This window comes from Cricetulus griseus, chromosome 5 (assembly GCF_003668045.3).
Source record: "Cricetulus griseus strain 17A/GY chromosome 5, alternate assembly CriGri-PICRH-1.0, whole genome shotgun sequence".
In the NCBI taxonomy this organism is placed as follows: Eukaryota; Metazoa; Chordata; class Mammalia; order Rodentia; family Cricetidae; genus Cricetulus; species Cricetulus griseus.
Window position 1 is genome coordinate 125,311,129 of NC_048598.1, and position 17,325 is coordinate 125,328,453.

Genomic DNA, 17,325 nt, shown 5'->3' on the forward strand with positions numbered 1-17,325 from the left:
TTGTGGAGTGGAGATAGTTGCAATCTCTTTCTACCATCCCCCGTTGTGGCCCTGAGCATCCTAGCCACGACCTATGCTTTTGGGTGAAATGCATCCATCTATTTAGAATGAGGGCACGTGTCTGTCACACACTTTGAAACCACAATCAGTTACCATGGCATTTAAGTTTCATTTCAGTATTTGTGGAATATGAAATTACCATGAAAACGTGGCCATTTAGTTCCGTGTCCTTTTCAAAAAAAAAAAAAGTTACCAATCACCTCTCTTTTATGTAGGTTTGCCCTTTATTGGCTCTTTAATTTTTTTAAGCGTGTTTCTGTGTTTTCTCATTTGCTGACATAGGACCATAGTAAAACCTAGAAGCATAAGTGTCAAAAATGTTTAATAATCCACACTCAGACACAAAATCTCAGGGTTCATTTGATGGTTCTTTGGGGTTTGTATTGTTCCGGTTGGAACATATTATTACTCATCCTATTCACCGAAAATTCACATTGTGTCTTTAAATAATAGAGTACAAAAGAAATGGATGGAATTGAGGTAGAATAAAATAATGAAGTTTTTGAAGATATGTATGGCTAGCTTTCTGACAGTGGATTAAATTTTTAAGACAGATTATGAACTCACCTCCCATAATTATTGCCAAAGACCCTGGCGGCAAAAGAAGTCCTAATGGGTTTCAAAAGAGGGAGATAGATGAGAACGTATGTCCAAATGAATCATTCAAACCAAAGATGAAATAAAGTAGTTGACTACATCATAAACTTTCAAGCCTTTTTTATTCTCTGTGGTACTTGTAAATTCTATATGACTCAAAAAATAATATTTAGAAGTAACTTCTAAGCCTGCCCACTGACAGTCTCCTTCAAACTTTAAAGAAGGTAATAAAATGAGCACTCCCTCCAACTTAGAATATATTGTAGTTATTCATGGGAAAGTTAACTAGTACTTTCACAAATCAACAACAGAACAAGGGCCGTTCTGTATCTATAGAAGCAGTAATGGTGAATTACAGTAATTACTTTTCTGTACTGTGGCTTGCACTTGGAGCCTCATACACGCTAAGCAAGCATTCTACCACTGAACTGTGTCTCTTATGTAATTCATTAAATTGTAACTGAGTATGGTGAATATGAAGTGAGTATTCAGATTACATAGATTATTATATTTTTACTATTAGTACTCAAATTATTGAAAATAATGAAGTTTAGTAATTATAGTAGATGACTTGTCTTCCAATTATTTTGTTCAATATGTATATTCCTCTCCCAAATTCCATAAGCTTTATCGATTAGAATTTACACAGAAATACTGTCCCCAGCTCCCACAATTTTGCTTTCCATGGTTTCAATTCTCCACATATCTAGAGTTCAAAAATATGAAATAGAAAACTCAAGTTAGAGAGTATACAATGTATCATATCTTATTGTATAATGAGATATGTATAGTCCTATCTCATTATACAGAATATGATTGTATACATTGTATACATGTATCATATTCTGTATAAATAAAATTAAACAAAATGCCTCAAGCTACATCATTCAAAAGTTTAAAATGCATACATTCTTAGAATGCAATCACATGTAATTCCATTTGGTCCTGCCTGTACTTTGAATTATCCACCTGTCCAACCTACCTAAGCAAACCCATTCCTTAGTCACTGAGCATTCATCTTGGTCATTGGAGCAGCTGTTCCAGTACCAAGTGTTTAATGGTAAATAAATTATTCCAAAGAGAAGCTGTAAAGTGTGTCCAACAGTGAAGAGGTGAAAGCTGAGATTACGAAGATGTACAGTAAAAACTAATAAAATCTATGTATGATTTAATACCGTGGAATTTCAGGTATACATTGGGAGTCTTGGAATGATAAGTGGAGTTGCTGTATTATAGTTTGTAGATTTTCACTACTATTACAGTATAGAAGCATCTCAAAATTCACTCTGAAATCAAATATCAAGGAAATTTTTTTCTGGATGGGAGAAGAAAAGTAGCAGTTTCAAATATTAGCAGTTTGTCTCAGGAAATTCATAGGACCGGGTTGAAAAGAGAATGGATGTGAAGCTAGTTCCTTGATAACTTGGTTAGGCGGACTCTTCTTCCAGACCCCCTAAATTAGCTACATTTCTCATTGCAGAAACAAAATAACAGACAAAAGCAACGTAGGAACTTGCAGTCCATCATGGTAAAGTAGTAGTAGTGTTTGGGAGCTTGTGGCAGCAGGTTACATTGCACCCTCAGTCAAGAAACAGTGATAAATGGTGGTACTCAGCTAGCTTTCTTCCTTTTCAGTCCAGGACCCTACCCCAGCAAATGGTACTACCAAGTTACAATGGGTCTTCCCTCCTCAGTTACCCTAATTAGAGAATTTCTCAGAGAGCTGCCTTAGGGCTTTGCTTCCATGCTGATTCTCAATCTCATCAACTTGACAATTAAGATTGATCATCACATCCCCCAACTCTCTACTATATGGTAAAGAGTTCATTCTTTCTTGAGGGTCCCAATACATACCACCACCCACATAATCTCTTGGTAGTCAGAAGGTAGAGAAGTTCTCAGGTGTGTACTGAAGACTCACAAATGTAGAAAGTCATGATTTATTTACATGGTTGCTTATTTGATATCAAAGAAACCAGAAACAACCACAAAAAAAGGGTTACTGATTTGTAAAATATGGAATTTTCTCCTTAATATATGAAAAATCCAAACCTATCAAATGATATGCATTTAAAAAGAAAAAAGTGCTACTAGATAAGGGAAGTGCAAGTTTTGTTTAAAAAATAATATTAAGTTATTTGATGTTCATTTAAAAATGGACACAATTATTGTTTATATATAATCTGCTATTGATAATATAGAATTGTATAATGATAAGGTTAGAATTAACATATCTATCACTTCAAAAATTTACCATTTCTTTGTGCTAAGAGCATTCTAAATCTACTTTTCCAAGTATTTTCAAGTATACATTATTGTTAGCTATAGTCAGTTACTGTGATGTACAATTGAAGCAAACCTTTTGCCTATCTAGTTGTAATTGTGCATCTGTTTACTCAACTCTCATCTCTTCCATTTCCCCTCAACAGTGTGTGTTAGCCATTGTTCTAACTTACATGAGAACATGTTTAGATTCTGCATACTTTTGAGTGAGATCATATGGAATTTGTCTTTCTGTATCTAACATCTCATTTTATGTAGTATCTTTCAGGTTCATCATGGCAACTCAACTGCAGGACTTTCTTTTTATCACTAAATATTTTATTGTGCTTGTATTTCACATCTTCATCTATTCATCTGTTGTTGGACACCTAGCTTGTTCTCTGCCTTGGCTATTGTGATTAGTTATGGAATGAACATGTAAGTTCAGATGTCTCATCAACATACTGATTTCATGTCCTCTTTTTTTTTAATCTTCCTGGTTTGGTTTTGTTTTTTTAACATTTATTCTCCCCCACACCATGTTATGGGAGTGTGTGTGTGTGTGTGTGTGTGTGTGTGTCTGTCTGTCTGTCTGTCTGTCTGTCTGTCTGTCTGTCTGTCTGTCAAGGGAGGGAGGGGCTGAGGGGGCAAATGATGGGAATTCTACCTTGTGCATTCCAAAGATCAAACTCAAGTCATCAATCTTGGTAGCAAGCAGTCTAACCTGCTGAGGCATCTCAACAGCTCTAATCTTTTTGTTTTAAGGAACAGTATAGTTTCTACAGTAATAGATCTACTAGTTTTCATTCCTACTAATACTGAATTCTACCAGAATTTACCTTTTTTAGCCTGAGTTCTAATGTGTCTTAATAATAAAACTCAAGTCAGCTATCGGGGAGACAGCTGAAAGATCAGAGAAGCAAAGCAGCCAGCCACTAGCTTTTAACCTCTACCTCAGACCAAAGGGCGAGCCTGTCCTCAGACTGCATTCTCAAACTGCTTTTGACTGCACTGCTGCTCATACTGAACTCCTGTCTCCTCCCACCTTATATTCCTCTCTCAGCCCAGCCATATCACTCCTGTCTCCATCTCCTTAGTGCTGGAATTAAAGGCATGTCCCTCCAAGTGCTAGGATCACCTTTGTATGAACTCTGTTTCTCTTTTAGACTAGATCAGTTTCGTGTTGCTTAGGGTGGCCTTCAATTAACAGAGAGCCTTCTACCTCGGTCTCCCAAGTGCTGGGATTAAAGGCATGCACCACCACTGCCAGGCCTCTGTGGCAGCTGGGATTAAAGGTGTGTGCCACCACTCCCTGACCTCTATGCTAACTAGTGTGGCTAGGTTTGCATTCTCAAAGCTTTGTTAAATCATAAACAAAATATCTCCACAGTCTTTTGTCTTTTGATAACTACCAGTCTTTTTCGGTGAGGTAGATCTTACTATGGTTTTAATTTTCATTCGTCTGCCCTATTACATATCTGTTGCCCATTTTCATATCTTCTTTTGAATATCTAACCAAGTCTTTTGCCATATTTCTAACCGGATTATTTGGGTCTTGCTATTGAATTGAGTTTCTTATATGATCTGGATGTTTAATCTCGTCAGATGTACAGTAATCACATATTTCTTCTGTTCTATAACTTTTTCTTCTATTATCCAAAAGTCCTTGCCTAGTATACTGTTACAAAATGTTTCCTCTATCTTTTCTCCTGTAGTAATTTCATAGTTCATATCTTACTTCTTATTTAATGATTTTTTTCAAATACTTAGTTTCATTTGTCTGCATCAGTTTTTCATTACAGTGTGTGTGTGTGTGTGTGTGTGTGTGTGTGTGTGTGTGTGTGTGTGTGTGTGTTGCATGTGCATATGTGCCACAGTGTGTAGAGATCAGAGGACAGTGTCAGGAATTGTGCTCTCCTTTCACTCAGATCCTTAGGTTTGGCAGCAGACACTTCTACCCACTGAGCCATCACCAGCCCCCCCCCATGTCAGTTATTGAAGAGACTGTTCTTTCCCCCAATGTATGTCCTTAACAGTGTTATTAAAAGTGAGGTGACTGTAAATGTATAGATTTATTTCTGGGATCTTATTCTGTTCTGCTAGTCTATGTGGCTGTTTTTATATCAGGATCATGCTGTTTTAGTTACTATGGATTTGTAGTATTTTAAAGTTGTATAGTGTAATACCTTCAGTGTTATTCTTTTGGAGTTTTGATGATTTGGGGTCTTGTATGATACCAAATTTTAGCCTTTTTCTCTATGTGAAAAATAGACATCATTGTTTCTTTGATAACAGTTTCATTTAGTCCTTAGATCTCTTTGGGTAATAGGGATATTTAACAATATTTTAATTCTTCCAGCTATAAACAAGGGATATCTTCTCATTTATTTGAATTATCTTTAGTTTTATAATCAAATCAATATTTTATACGTGTCAGCATAAAAATCTTCATCTCCTTGGTTATATTTATTCCTGAGTATATTTGTAGCTATTTATAAATAGTATTATTTTCATTTAAACATTTTTAAGTGTTTACTTTTTTGTTTATGTGTGTGTGGGGGCCTGTTTGTTCATGTGTGTATCCCATTGTATTTTCAGCCAAAAGACCCCCCTCCAGGAACTGAATGTATAAGTCATTGTGAATTGTCTAATGTAAATGCTGGAAATCAAACCTGGGTTTTCTACAAGAGCAGCAAATAATACTCTTAACCACAGAGCTATCTCTCCAGTCCCAGGATTGTTTTCTTAATTTCCTTTTTAGATAGTTCATTTTTAGTATATAGAAACACTATTTTGTGTACTTCCAAATGGATAAAATGAAAAATTATGTTGATTTGTATCTTGTAACTTCACTAAATTAGTTCTAACATTTGGGGGGTTGCATCTTCAGAGTTTTCTATGTGTATGATCATATCATTTGCTAATAGAAAAGGTTGGACTGACTTCTTTCCAGTTTGAATATTCTTTAGTTCTTTCTCTTGACTAATTGCTCCAGCTAGAATTTTCAGTATTACAATGAACAGGTGTAATGGAAAAGAGCATCCATATCTTATTCCGGATTTTTAAAAAGCTTTCTATATTTGTCTTCAATTCATGTGATGTTACTTGTGGGTTTATCATACCCTATTATCTTGAAATCTATGTCTTCTAGACATTCTGATTTTTTAGAATTTTTGTCATGAGGAGTTGTTGAATTTTGTCAACTACTTTTCCTGCCTCTAGTTTTTGTCTTGTATTACTGTACTGTGTATTATTGTTTTACAGAGAGTAAACAACCTTTGCATCCATGAGATGAGTATCACTTGGTTGCAATGAGTGTATTTTTAATGGGCTGTGGCATTCAGTTTGCTACTGATAAGAACTTTTGCAAATATTTTCATCCAGGATATTGACTTGCACTGTTTTTGTCTTGCTGTTGCTTTGTCTTTGTTGGACTTTGGTCTCAGGGGAATGCTGGTCCCACAGATTCATTCCCATAATTTTCAATTCTCTTGAGTAGTTTGAGAAGTATTCATTATTTTTAAATCATTGTAGAATTCATCCATGAAGCCATCAGGTCCCAAGGCTACTTTTTGTTTCAGATACTTTATCTTGGCATGTTGTACATATACAGAAATCTATTCATTTACTCAGACTAGCCAATCTTAGCACATAACTCTTCTTTTGTGGCATTGGTTGTCATGTCTACCTTTACATCTGATTTTGACTCTTTTTTCACTTCATCTAATGATTTCTTAGTTTTTAATCCTTTCAAATAGCTCTTAGCTTCATTAATATTTTCTATACTTTAAGAATATTATCTGCTTTTTAACTAATTATTTTAAATTCAATACTTGATTGCATTATTGTTATCTTTTTTCCTTTTCTGTTATAGCTATTTATTGGCATAAACTTCCCTCTTAGAGTTGCTTTTGTTATGTACCATAGGTTTGGGTATATGGTATTTCTATCTCTATTTATTCCCCCAAGTTTTTAAAAGTTAATTTCTCTAATTGTTTCCCCTGATGCAGTAACTGTTTAGTAATGTCTTGTTTAATTTCCATGTATTCGTAATTTCTGAAGTTCCTTCTATTGTTTTCTGTATACACCATTGTCATCAGAAAAGATACTTGAAATGATTCTGGTATCTAAAACATGTTAAGGCTTTTTTGTAGACTAACATATGACCTAATCGGGAAGACTTATACTGAGGGGCAGGGGGATGTGTGCACTGTAGCCTTAAGGTGGAATGTTGTAAACATCTCTTAGGTCCATTTGGTTTAGAGTGTACTTTAAAGCCCAAGTTCATTTTCTGTCGAATAATCCACCTTTACTGTGAGTAGAATGTTGAAACTGTTACTGGATTACAATGTCTCTTCTTTAGAGGTAATAATTTCTGTATAGATGATGTGTTCCAGTGCTAGTTGTGTATATGTCCTTCGTAGAATTGATCCTTTTATTATTATACAGTGATTATCTTTTTATGATCTTTTACTTAAAGCCTGTTATATCAGATATAAATAAATATATCATTAATGCTTTTCTTTTACATTTTCATGGAATATTTTTCTTCACTTTTCAGTCTGTGTGTCTTTATAGATAAAGTCAGTTTCTTGTAGGCAGCATATTGTTGGATTATGTGTTTCTATCCATTCATTCATCTATTTTATAGCTTTACATTTTTTATTTACTCTCTCTGTGTGTGTGTGTGTGTGTGTGTGTGTGTGTGTGTGTGTGTGTGTTTGTGTACACGTATATACAGGGATTTGGGGGACCATATATATGTTACAGCATGTGTGTGGAGGTCAAAGGACAAGTTTTGGGAGTTCATCATCATGAGATCAAACTCAGGTTCCCAATCTGGCTTGTATGGCAAGAGCTTTTACCCTCTGAGCCATCTCACTGGACCTTTTGATCTTTCAATTGCAGAGTTTATTCTATTTACATTCAAAATTGTCATTGACACATAAGAACTTACTATTTTCTATCTATAATTGTTGTAGATCTTTTGCTCCTTTTATTGGTTACCATTGTTTATTATTTGTTGCTGTTATTTATTATTTGCTGCTGTTGTTTTCCTAGTGATAAGCTTTATCTCTCTTTCTCGATCCTACATATTCTGTAATTCTTTCCTTTGTGGCTACTTTGACATTTTGATATGTCATCTAAAATGTATTTAGCTGCATTCATGTTCATCCTAGGATGCAGATAGCCTAGGGGCTGCAAGTTGGACACCCCCACCTAAAACTTATTTGTAACGTAGTAATTGTGGGTGGAGAGATGGATCAAGAGTTAAGAGCACTTATTCTTGCAAATGACCTGGGTTCAGTTCCCAAAACCCTCATGACTGTTCACAACTGTGCATAACTCCAGTTTCAGGGAATTGGGTGTTCTCTTCTGACCTCCACAGGCACCAAGCACATACATGGCACATAGACTTATATATGTGCACAAAATACCCATACACATAAAATAAATAAACTTTTTTTAAAAGTTATAGTTGGATAGCTTGGTATGGTGGCACACATCTTCATTCCCAGCATTTAGGAGGCAGAGAGGCAGGTGGATCTCTAAGTTTGAAGGCAGGCTGGTCTACAAATAAATGAAATAGTTGGAGCCTGAAAAGATAGCTGTAGTTAAGGATAGTGACTGCTCAAAAAGGGACCCATTTTCAGTTCCCAAAATCTAAATGGTAATTCTGTAACTCCAGTCTCAGGGAATCCAACTATTTTTTAATGGCATTTGTGGGCACCAGGCACAATATGGTTCTCATAACCACTTTCCAGCCCCTCCTATCTTTTTAAAATGACACTCAGCAATACCCATTAAAAAACAAACAAAGCAAAGACCCCTCTCACTTTTCAAAGATGCACTTGTTCTTGCAGAGGACCCAGGTTCAGTTCCCAGCATCCACATGGTGGTTTACAACCATCTGTAACTCCAGTTCCAGGGGGCCTCTTCTGCCCTTCTCAGGTACCAGGCACATAAATGATACACATACATACATGGTGGCAAACACACATATACATAAATTGTTTTAAAAAACTACTTAGATACCACACACACACACACACACACACACACACACACACACACACACACACAGTTTATAATTTTATGGCCTTACTCTTGATCTATATATTTTGTATTCTTAATGACTTTATAGATACAATTACCATTGATAACTTTCACTTTTAAACTTACTACTGGGTATTTCAAAGGTTATATTCCACTCTTAGTGTAATGTGTTACTATGAATTTGATTATTAGTTTATATCCATTTGTACTTTCAGATGTTTTTATCTTAATAAAAATACTTCTGTTTCTTGTTGAAGCACCTCCAATTTTTTTTAATTGCTAGGCTAGTAGCGTTTGCTTGTTGGAGATAATACTCATTAAAAAAAGAAAAACACTAAGATTACTTTTCAGGGCATAATATTCTTGGCTGTTTTTTTTTTTTTCTTCAATACTCCGAATATGTAATTCTGTTCTCTTCTAGCCTGAAAGATTTCATCTGAAAAATATACTAGGACTCTCATGATTATTTCCTTATATGTAACTTTATGTTTTACTCTTCTTTCAGAAATTCCCCTTTGGTTTTTGAAGTTTTTGTTATAATGTGCATCAGAAAATGGTTTGGGGTTGAATCTATATAGAGTCTTCGAGCTTCAAGGATATGGATATCCTTCTCTTCCCTATGACTTGGGAATCTCTCCACTATTATTTATTAAATAAGTCTTCTGCATCTTTGTCTTTTCTCCCTCTGGAATTTCCATAACAAAGATTTGTTTGCTTAATTATATCCCTTAAGTCTTATAGGCTTTATTACACTATTTATTTGCATTCATTGTTTTAGATTATTTCAAAAGACCAATCTGACCTATCTTAACTTTTAGAAATTTTTGTTTGATTTTGCTCAAAATCATCTCAATTACATGTATATTAAATTAATTGAGTTCTTCAGTTCTAATATTTTTACATGGTTCTGTTCTATGATGCCTCTTTGTTGCATTTGTTACTCAGATAAGAATTGTTTTTCTGATTTCATTAACCTGTCTATATTCTAGTGTATCCCTCAGAGTTTCCTTAGGGTCATTATTTTGAACTCACTCTCAGGAAATTCATAAATTTTTCATTTCTTTGCATTTGTTAGAGAGAAAACTGTTAAGTTTTGGGGGTGGGGGGGCGGGAATGGTGTCATGTTTTCTTGCTTTTCAACTTTCTTGTGCCCAAGTGTTGTTGTTATCTAGTAGTATGTTCACCTCCTCTAGTTTTGTAGAGTAGTTTTCATAGGTGAAGACAACACACCTGTAGGTGTGTTTTAGTGCTGGGAGCCTTGCTCCAGACAGGTTCAATGACCTGGGATGGATGTGTGAAGTCGGTGCCATAAAGAAATTATGATCACCAGTTGTTGTTCAAACAAGTGGCCCCAAATAGCCTGGGCTGTTCTTATTTATACAGTTTCAATCATTTTCGAGAACAGTTTTGTAATCAGCTTGTACTTCTAAAAATGACTACAATAATTACCAGTTTGTTCCTTCCTTCTTTTCCCTACCATCCCCCAACTTTCCCACCACTATCCATTGCATTTTTTTAATCTATATCTCTACTGGCAGAAGCATAAGCAGTCTTGAAAGCTATAAAGGAAGTTTTCTAACTAGATACACCACAAGTAGAGCAATGTGCCTAGTTGACAGCATTTGGAGTTACAGTGTCATGCAGGATGAGAGAGAGACAGTTTTATATCTAAGGGTAAATATATATATATGGTAGGGTCTGGGTTCTCACAATCAACTCAACAGCCAAAGCTGGATCAATTCATTCTACTTTCTGTACTACTCCATTTGCTCTGGGGATATACTAGGTTTTCCCATTTATCCTATAAGCAACATAACTTGAAAACGTAATAGTTGACTGGTCATCCAACCATTCTTATGTCCTTCTCCCTTAAGTTTTTGGGGTATTGGCAAAGTTATTAGAAATGAGAGAACTGTGGATTTCTATGATTCTACTTCATTTCAAGGCTCTAGACTATTCCTATTAACTGCTGATATTATCTATTTATTAGCATTTCTCCATTGTTGTTAAACTCATTCTTTCCAGAACAGTTATGCAAATATGCAATATTAAACTTTATGATCTACTATGACTCATTCACAATAGGCTAACATGGTGAAAGCAAGGAGAACAGGTAGCACATATGCTCCCAGGGTCATGCCCAGAATTATGCAGCAAACTGTCCATAGGTCTTTGCTGAATGGGTCAGGGTCTCCAGGGCCTGCTATTCTCAGGCCTTGTGCTCCAAAGAAGTCACATGACTCCCGCCATTTGGGGGATATCAATTAAGTAGTGTGTGCTGGCATTGGTTTGAAGTATGTGCAGCAGAGTAGTCTCTATGCAGCATTTTTCAGCTATGTTGAACATTAAATGTTTGTGAAAATGCTGTAGTGGTCTAAGCTGTGGAAATTTGTCATACTCGTTTGCCAGCTCTGGGTGAGTTTTCCTTGGAAGTAGTGAACTTGACTGTTAGGTATGCCCATTTTGTGTGTGGCTAGTCTGGATTCAGTTCTTCTGCTGCTCATGACTGCCAAGAACTAGTTTCTTTTGGACACAGTACAATGTGAACCAGTGCTGGAGTGCTGGACCTGGGCTACGACAGGCCATGGTTGGTGGAGTGCCTCCTAAACAGTTTGTTCCAGGGGGTAGGGATATATATTGGGTCTTTAGTGAGAAAGGTATTTTAACATGTGTGAAGTTTAATTTGGTATAATGGAAGGTAGACAGTAAGTACTGGTTGTCAGAAAAATATGCTAAACTGATGCATTCAGTGTCAAGATGGTGGGTTAAGAAGCAAAAGTATGGTAGCAGTGGCAGAAAACCTAGATTCCTTCTTGGGTAATGTAAGTTCCAGGCACCTCTCTAAATAGGGCCCAGGACCTGTCAAAACTATAAGATTTCTCCAACAGTACAGACTATAGGTGTCTACTACGGTGTTAATGGGGTGCCATTATGGGCTTCCTAGATACCTCGTTTGTATTGGAAGTCTCTCTTCATAGAATACAATATGGCAGAGAAAGGATATTTCATTCTATCCTATAGGATCATCCTTAGTCTTCCTGTTCCATTATGTACCCACCTAAATACTGAAAACTGCTAGAATTCAGTACTTTACCTTGCATATTCTATCCTCTAAATTGTTGTTTATGCTGTGGTCCTTTTTTGGTGGGGAGCAAAGGCATTAGGAACCTGCAGTTAGCCATCTTGCTGATGTCCAGTTATTTCTGATTTCTTAAAGGGTTCTGTCTATAATGCCTTCATTTATTGAGGATTCAATCTATATATAAGTTTGTTTTTTTTTTAAAAAAAAAAAAGCACAGTTCTAAGTGTGAAAACTTTCATGGGTCATGTTCAAGCTAACTTTCTTCAATTCAAAAGTATCATGCTTTCCTTACATCATTCATTAGTTTCCTAACAGACAGCTTTACATCTAATGTTATGGAAAAAGATATTTCTCTATAAAACTCTTGCCTCAAAAGAAGTAGATCAGTGCTTAAGAACACTGGCTGCTCTTTCAGAGGACCCAGGTTCAATTCCGGCACCCACATAGCAGCTCACAAACATCTATACCTCCAGTTCCAAGAGATATGGTGTCCTCTTTGGCCCCTGCCTGTGCACAGATATGCATATGGTATACAAACATGCATGTAGGCAAGCACATACACATGAAAATAAAAATTTAGAGTTAAAAAGTGATGTATAAAAATATTTTAGTCTAATCTTATTTTCTACCCAGTGATTGATAACTGGAGGAAATGTGGTTTATAGAATGTCTATATTGTGCTTTTTTTTTCTTAAAAATGAAGCTTAAGAAAAGGATTTTGTTTTGTTTTGTTTTGTTTCCTGGAGGAGGGTTCTAGATAAGGTTTCACTGTGTAGCCTAGGCTATATGTACTGGAACTATCTCTGTAGACCAGGCTGACCTCTTAACTCACAGAGATCTACCTGCCTCACCCCCCCCCCAAGATGCTGGGATTAAAGACGTGCACTATCACCACCTGGCAAGAAAAAGTTTTAAAAGTTAGGGAGCATAGCTGAATTTGTAAAAGAAGCAAAGAAGATGGATATTTCAGTTGTTTTAAAATTTTCATTTTACAAGTATGGTAGCTAATCTTACTGTCACTTTGATTGCATCAAGAAGTACCTAGGAAAATGTAAAACACCTCTGGATGAGTTCCAGCATTTCCATAGATTTCCTAAGGGAGGTAAGGCCCCACTCTAAATGTGAGCTACACCATCTCTATCTCATAGGCGGACAGAGGCCAGGATAGTAATAAGGGAGAAAAGCAACTAGCACGGTCATTCTGTTTCCAGGCCTTCGTGAGGTGAGAGGCTCTGCCCACCCCACCTTCCCATAAAAGAACAGTCAAATAAAAATTGTGTTTTTATCTGCCTGCATGTCTTCTTGATGTATAATTGATTGGTTGTAGGGCAAGTCTTCTTTTCAAACCCAGAACTTTGTTTTCTTTCCATTCCCTAATCTTTGATAACAAATAAAGGGCATATGAAGCAATAGGGACTTTGAATTGGAAGCAATTCAGGCTCCTCCTAAGGTGCCAGAGAGGCTGTTAGATGTTTGCCTGGGATGCAACAGATTACAAATTCTTACCTTTGAAATGAGATGTGGGTCACAGTGGTTATAATTTACTTAATGCTGAAAGTAGAGTTTATGCCTAGATATGAGTGAAAAAAATTAAATGTTATACACTGTCACCTTCCCTCTGATGATTGTAGTTCTATTTTTGGCCTTGTTTCATGTAGGAAAGTGGGGTAAACATTACTAGTCACTTTATGGTCATTGCAAAAGGCAATTTGGGAGGTGAAATGTTAGCAAATATAGGAAGTCAAGACACTAAAAATGAGATATTAGGTGAATAGTATCTCCTGAAGAGGTGCTTCATAAATGTATTGCTGATAGAACAGGTTTTTCCTCAGCTGGCCTTGAAATTAAAAAAAAAAAAAAAAAAAAGCTCTTGGGGCTGGAGATGACTCAGCAGTTAAGAACACTACTGAAGTCTTAAATTTGGTTTTCAGCACCTACATCAGGCAAACACCTGTAGCTCCATTTCTAGGGTATCCCACAACCCCTTCTACCCTCTGTGGGCACACATGTAGCATACACATGCACAAATAAAAAATTTTGAAGTATTTTTAAATTAAGTACAGTCAAGGGTATTAGGATTTTATTATCAAAGAAACGTAAATTGGGTACAAATAAGACTAATGATATTTCAATTTTAAAGTATTTTTAAATTAAGTACAGTCAAGGGTATTAGGAGTTTATTATCAAAGAAACATTATAAATTGGGTACAAATAAGACTAATCATATTTCAAACAAATACTCCCCTGCATACCAATTCAGTTCCCCATAATCTGAATAAGAGATAAGAATACCTTAAGTATAGATGGACTCTAACTCAGTTGGAGGATATACCTCTCTGTGGTTTTACTGTTTATTTTCTTTTGAGTGGTATATATCCCAGGCTGGCCTCAAACTCACTGTGTAGTTGAGGATGACCTTGAACTTCTGATCCTCCACCCTCTACTTCCTGAGTGCTGGAATTACAGTGTTTATCTTCTCTGTATTTTAAGTTGATATTTGGTTTATCATTTAATCTCAAGAGTTTTAGTAGCTTGAATAAGTTGATAATCTTTTGGGTAGGTTAACCAAACAAATTTACTTGTGTCCATAAAGCTGAGAACCTTGTCCTTGATTTATCAAAGTGTTGACACTATTTGGTAAGCAGCCAGTCAGTCTAGGAGATGATTTTATATTGCCATGGGAAAGTCAGAGGCCAATGTGAATTTTTTTCAATGAAGTAGAATAAAAGACAAACTGAAAAGAAAATGAAATTTTGGGGTCATTTAAAGGAAAGTTGATGTGTCTGAGTGATAATGAACTTGTAAGTTCACTACTTTGGGGATAATGAGACAGGGTCTCAGTATAGCTCAGGTTAACTTTGAACTCATGACCCTCTTGCTTCTGTATCCTTAAGTAGTTCTGGGTCTAACAGGTGTGTACCACCATACCCAGCAGAGCAGGACTTACTTCTTTCTCTTTTTTTTTCTTTTTTTTTTTTTGTTTTTTTTCCCAAGAATGGCACTTAATTCTAATGAAAATGAAAACCTCTGCTAGCAAACAAAACAGATTATTTCATACTTTAATTAACAAAACAGTAGGCATTCATAATCTCAATCCATTATAGTAGTAAAAATAATTTTTAAAGGTACTCAAAGAGTACTCTTTTAATACTGTTAAAATTAGGAGTATAAGGCTCTTAGTTTAAATGAAAAGTTGAGGGTAGTCAGTAGTAATTAAATTTTATATTATTGTCTTTTGTTCTCATTGCTCTGTCTAATGAAATTGGTTTCGAAAATCTCGGGTCTGCCAGAGTCTCTCAGGGTCTAAGTTAAAACATGGTTTTTCTTAAAACAGAATGTGGATTATATACTCAGCTAACTCAGTTGGCAGAAAATGAAACTAATTGTCTTAGGGCTTTGGAGACTTGTTTTTACAGTCAGAGGGGAAAGATGAGAGTTAGGCTGAAGTATGAGCTGGCAGTAATGATATTTACACCTGGTAACCAGCTCTGGCTTGATTAACAATAGGTCTTTGGACACCGTTTCAATGTACATGAAGTTCAGTTTTTTTTTAAAGTGAAGGTACTTTATACTTAAAGTGCTAATATTCTATAAAATTCATAAAACTTTTCCAGTATACTTTTTCAAAAAATCTCCCAGGGTTCAGTGAGATGGCTTGGCACTTGCTCCCAAACCTGACAACCAGAGTTTGGTCCCAAAGACACATGGTGGGAAAAGAGAACTGTAACTGACCTCTTCAACACACCACACATCCGAAATTGTTTTTAAGAAAATCTACCTTTCTTCCGTCATCAGGCTGTCTTCTTTACCCCAGTAATTGTTTCCTTTGCTGTGTAGAAGCTTTTTTTATTTGATTGAATCCCATTTGTCAATTCTTTCTATTTTGTCCTGAGTTATTGAAACCTATTCCAAAAGCCTTTGCCTTTGTTTCTGTCTTGTGTTTTCCATATAATTTCTTCTAGCATGTTAATCTTTCATCTTTCATTAAGAACTTTGACACACTTTGAATTGATTTTTATACAGAGAATAGAGAGGAAAGGGTCTAGTTTCAGTCTTCTACATGTGGATAGCTTGTCTTCATAGTCCCTTTTGTGAGAGTGTCTTCTGTCTAGTGTATGCTATTGTTAAGAATCAGTGACTGTAGTTATTTGGGTTTCTTTCTGAGTCCTCTGGTCTGTTCTATTGGTCTCCGTGACTATTTCTGTGACTGTACAATATTGTTTTGTTACTATGGCTTCAAAAATCAGATATGGTGTTACTTCCAGCATTGCTCCTTTTGCTCAGAAGTGCTTTGGTGATTCAGAGTCTTTTGTGTTTTTACTTGAATTTCATGATTTTTTTTCTAGTTTTGTGAAGAATTTGTCTGGAATTTTGATGGTATTTGATATGATATCAATATTCAGAAATGCAAAGAACTCAAAAAGTTAAGCACTAAAATTAATTTTAAAATCTATTTTCGATAAAAGGAAAAAGATAATTCAATCAGTATGTGAGTGAATTTAAAAAAATAGTTCTCAAAATAAGTACAAGTAGCCAATAAGTATATAGTGGTGGAGGAAACACCTCAATTCCTTGACTATAAATGAAATCAGATTAAAACCACACTGAGATTCCATCTCAGTCCAGTCAGAATAACTTTCATTAAGAAAACAAATGCTGCCAATAAGGGGAAAATACAACCCTTATGTGTAGGGAAGTAAATTGTCAGCCACTTTGGAAACAATATGGAAATTCCACAAAAAAAAAAAAAACCTAAGCATAAAGTTAAGTAAGATGACTCAGCAAGTAAAATCGGTTTTCATGTGTTTGATGGCCAGAGTTCCACCCTGGGAACCCACCTAAAGGTAGAAGGAGAGACCCCTGTTCCATTAAGCTTTTCCTTTGACCTTCACACATGTGCCATGGCCTACATTCCCTCCCCTCACTTATCATCCATACACACACTAAACAATAGCTTTTTATTTAACTAAGAATAAGGCTACCACATGATCCTATTATATACTACTCCTGACTATATGCAGAGGACTCAGAATCAATATAGAGTAGAAATACCTGCACATTTATGTCTATTACAACACTATAATAGCTAAATTATAAAATCAGCCTAGAGGCCCAGTGGTGGACAAATGGGTAAAGAACATGTGTATATATGTGGAGGATTATTCAATCATAAAAAATTAAGTTGTCATTTGAAGGAAAGTAGATATAACAATAGATCTAGATCACTTTTAAGTGAAATAAGCTGGACTGTAAAGGATAAGAATTTT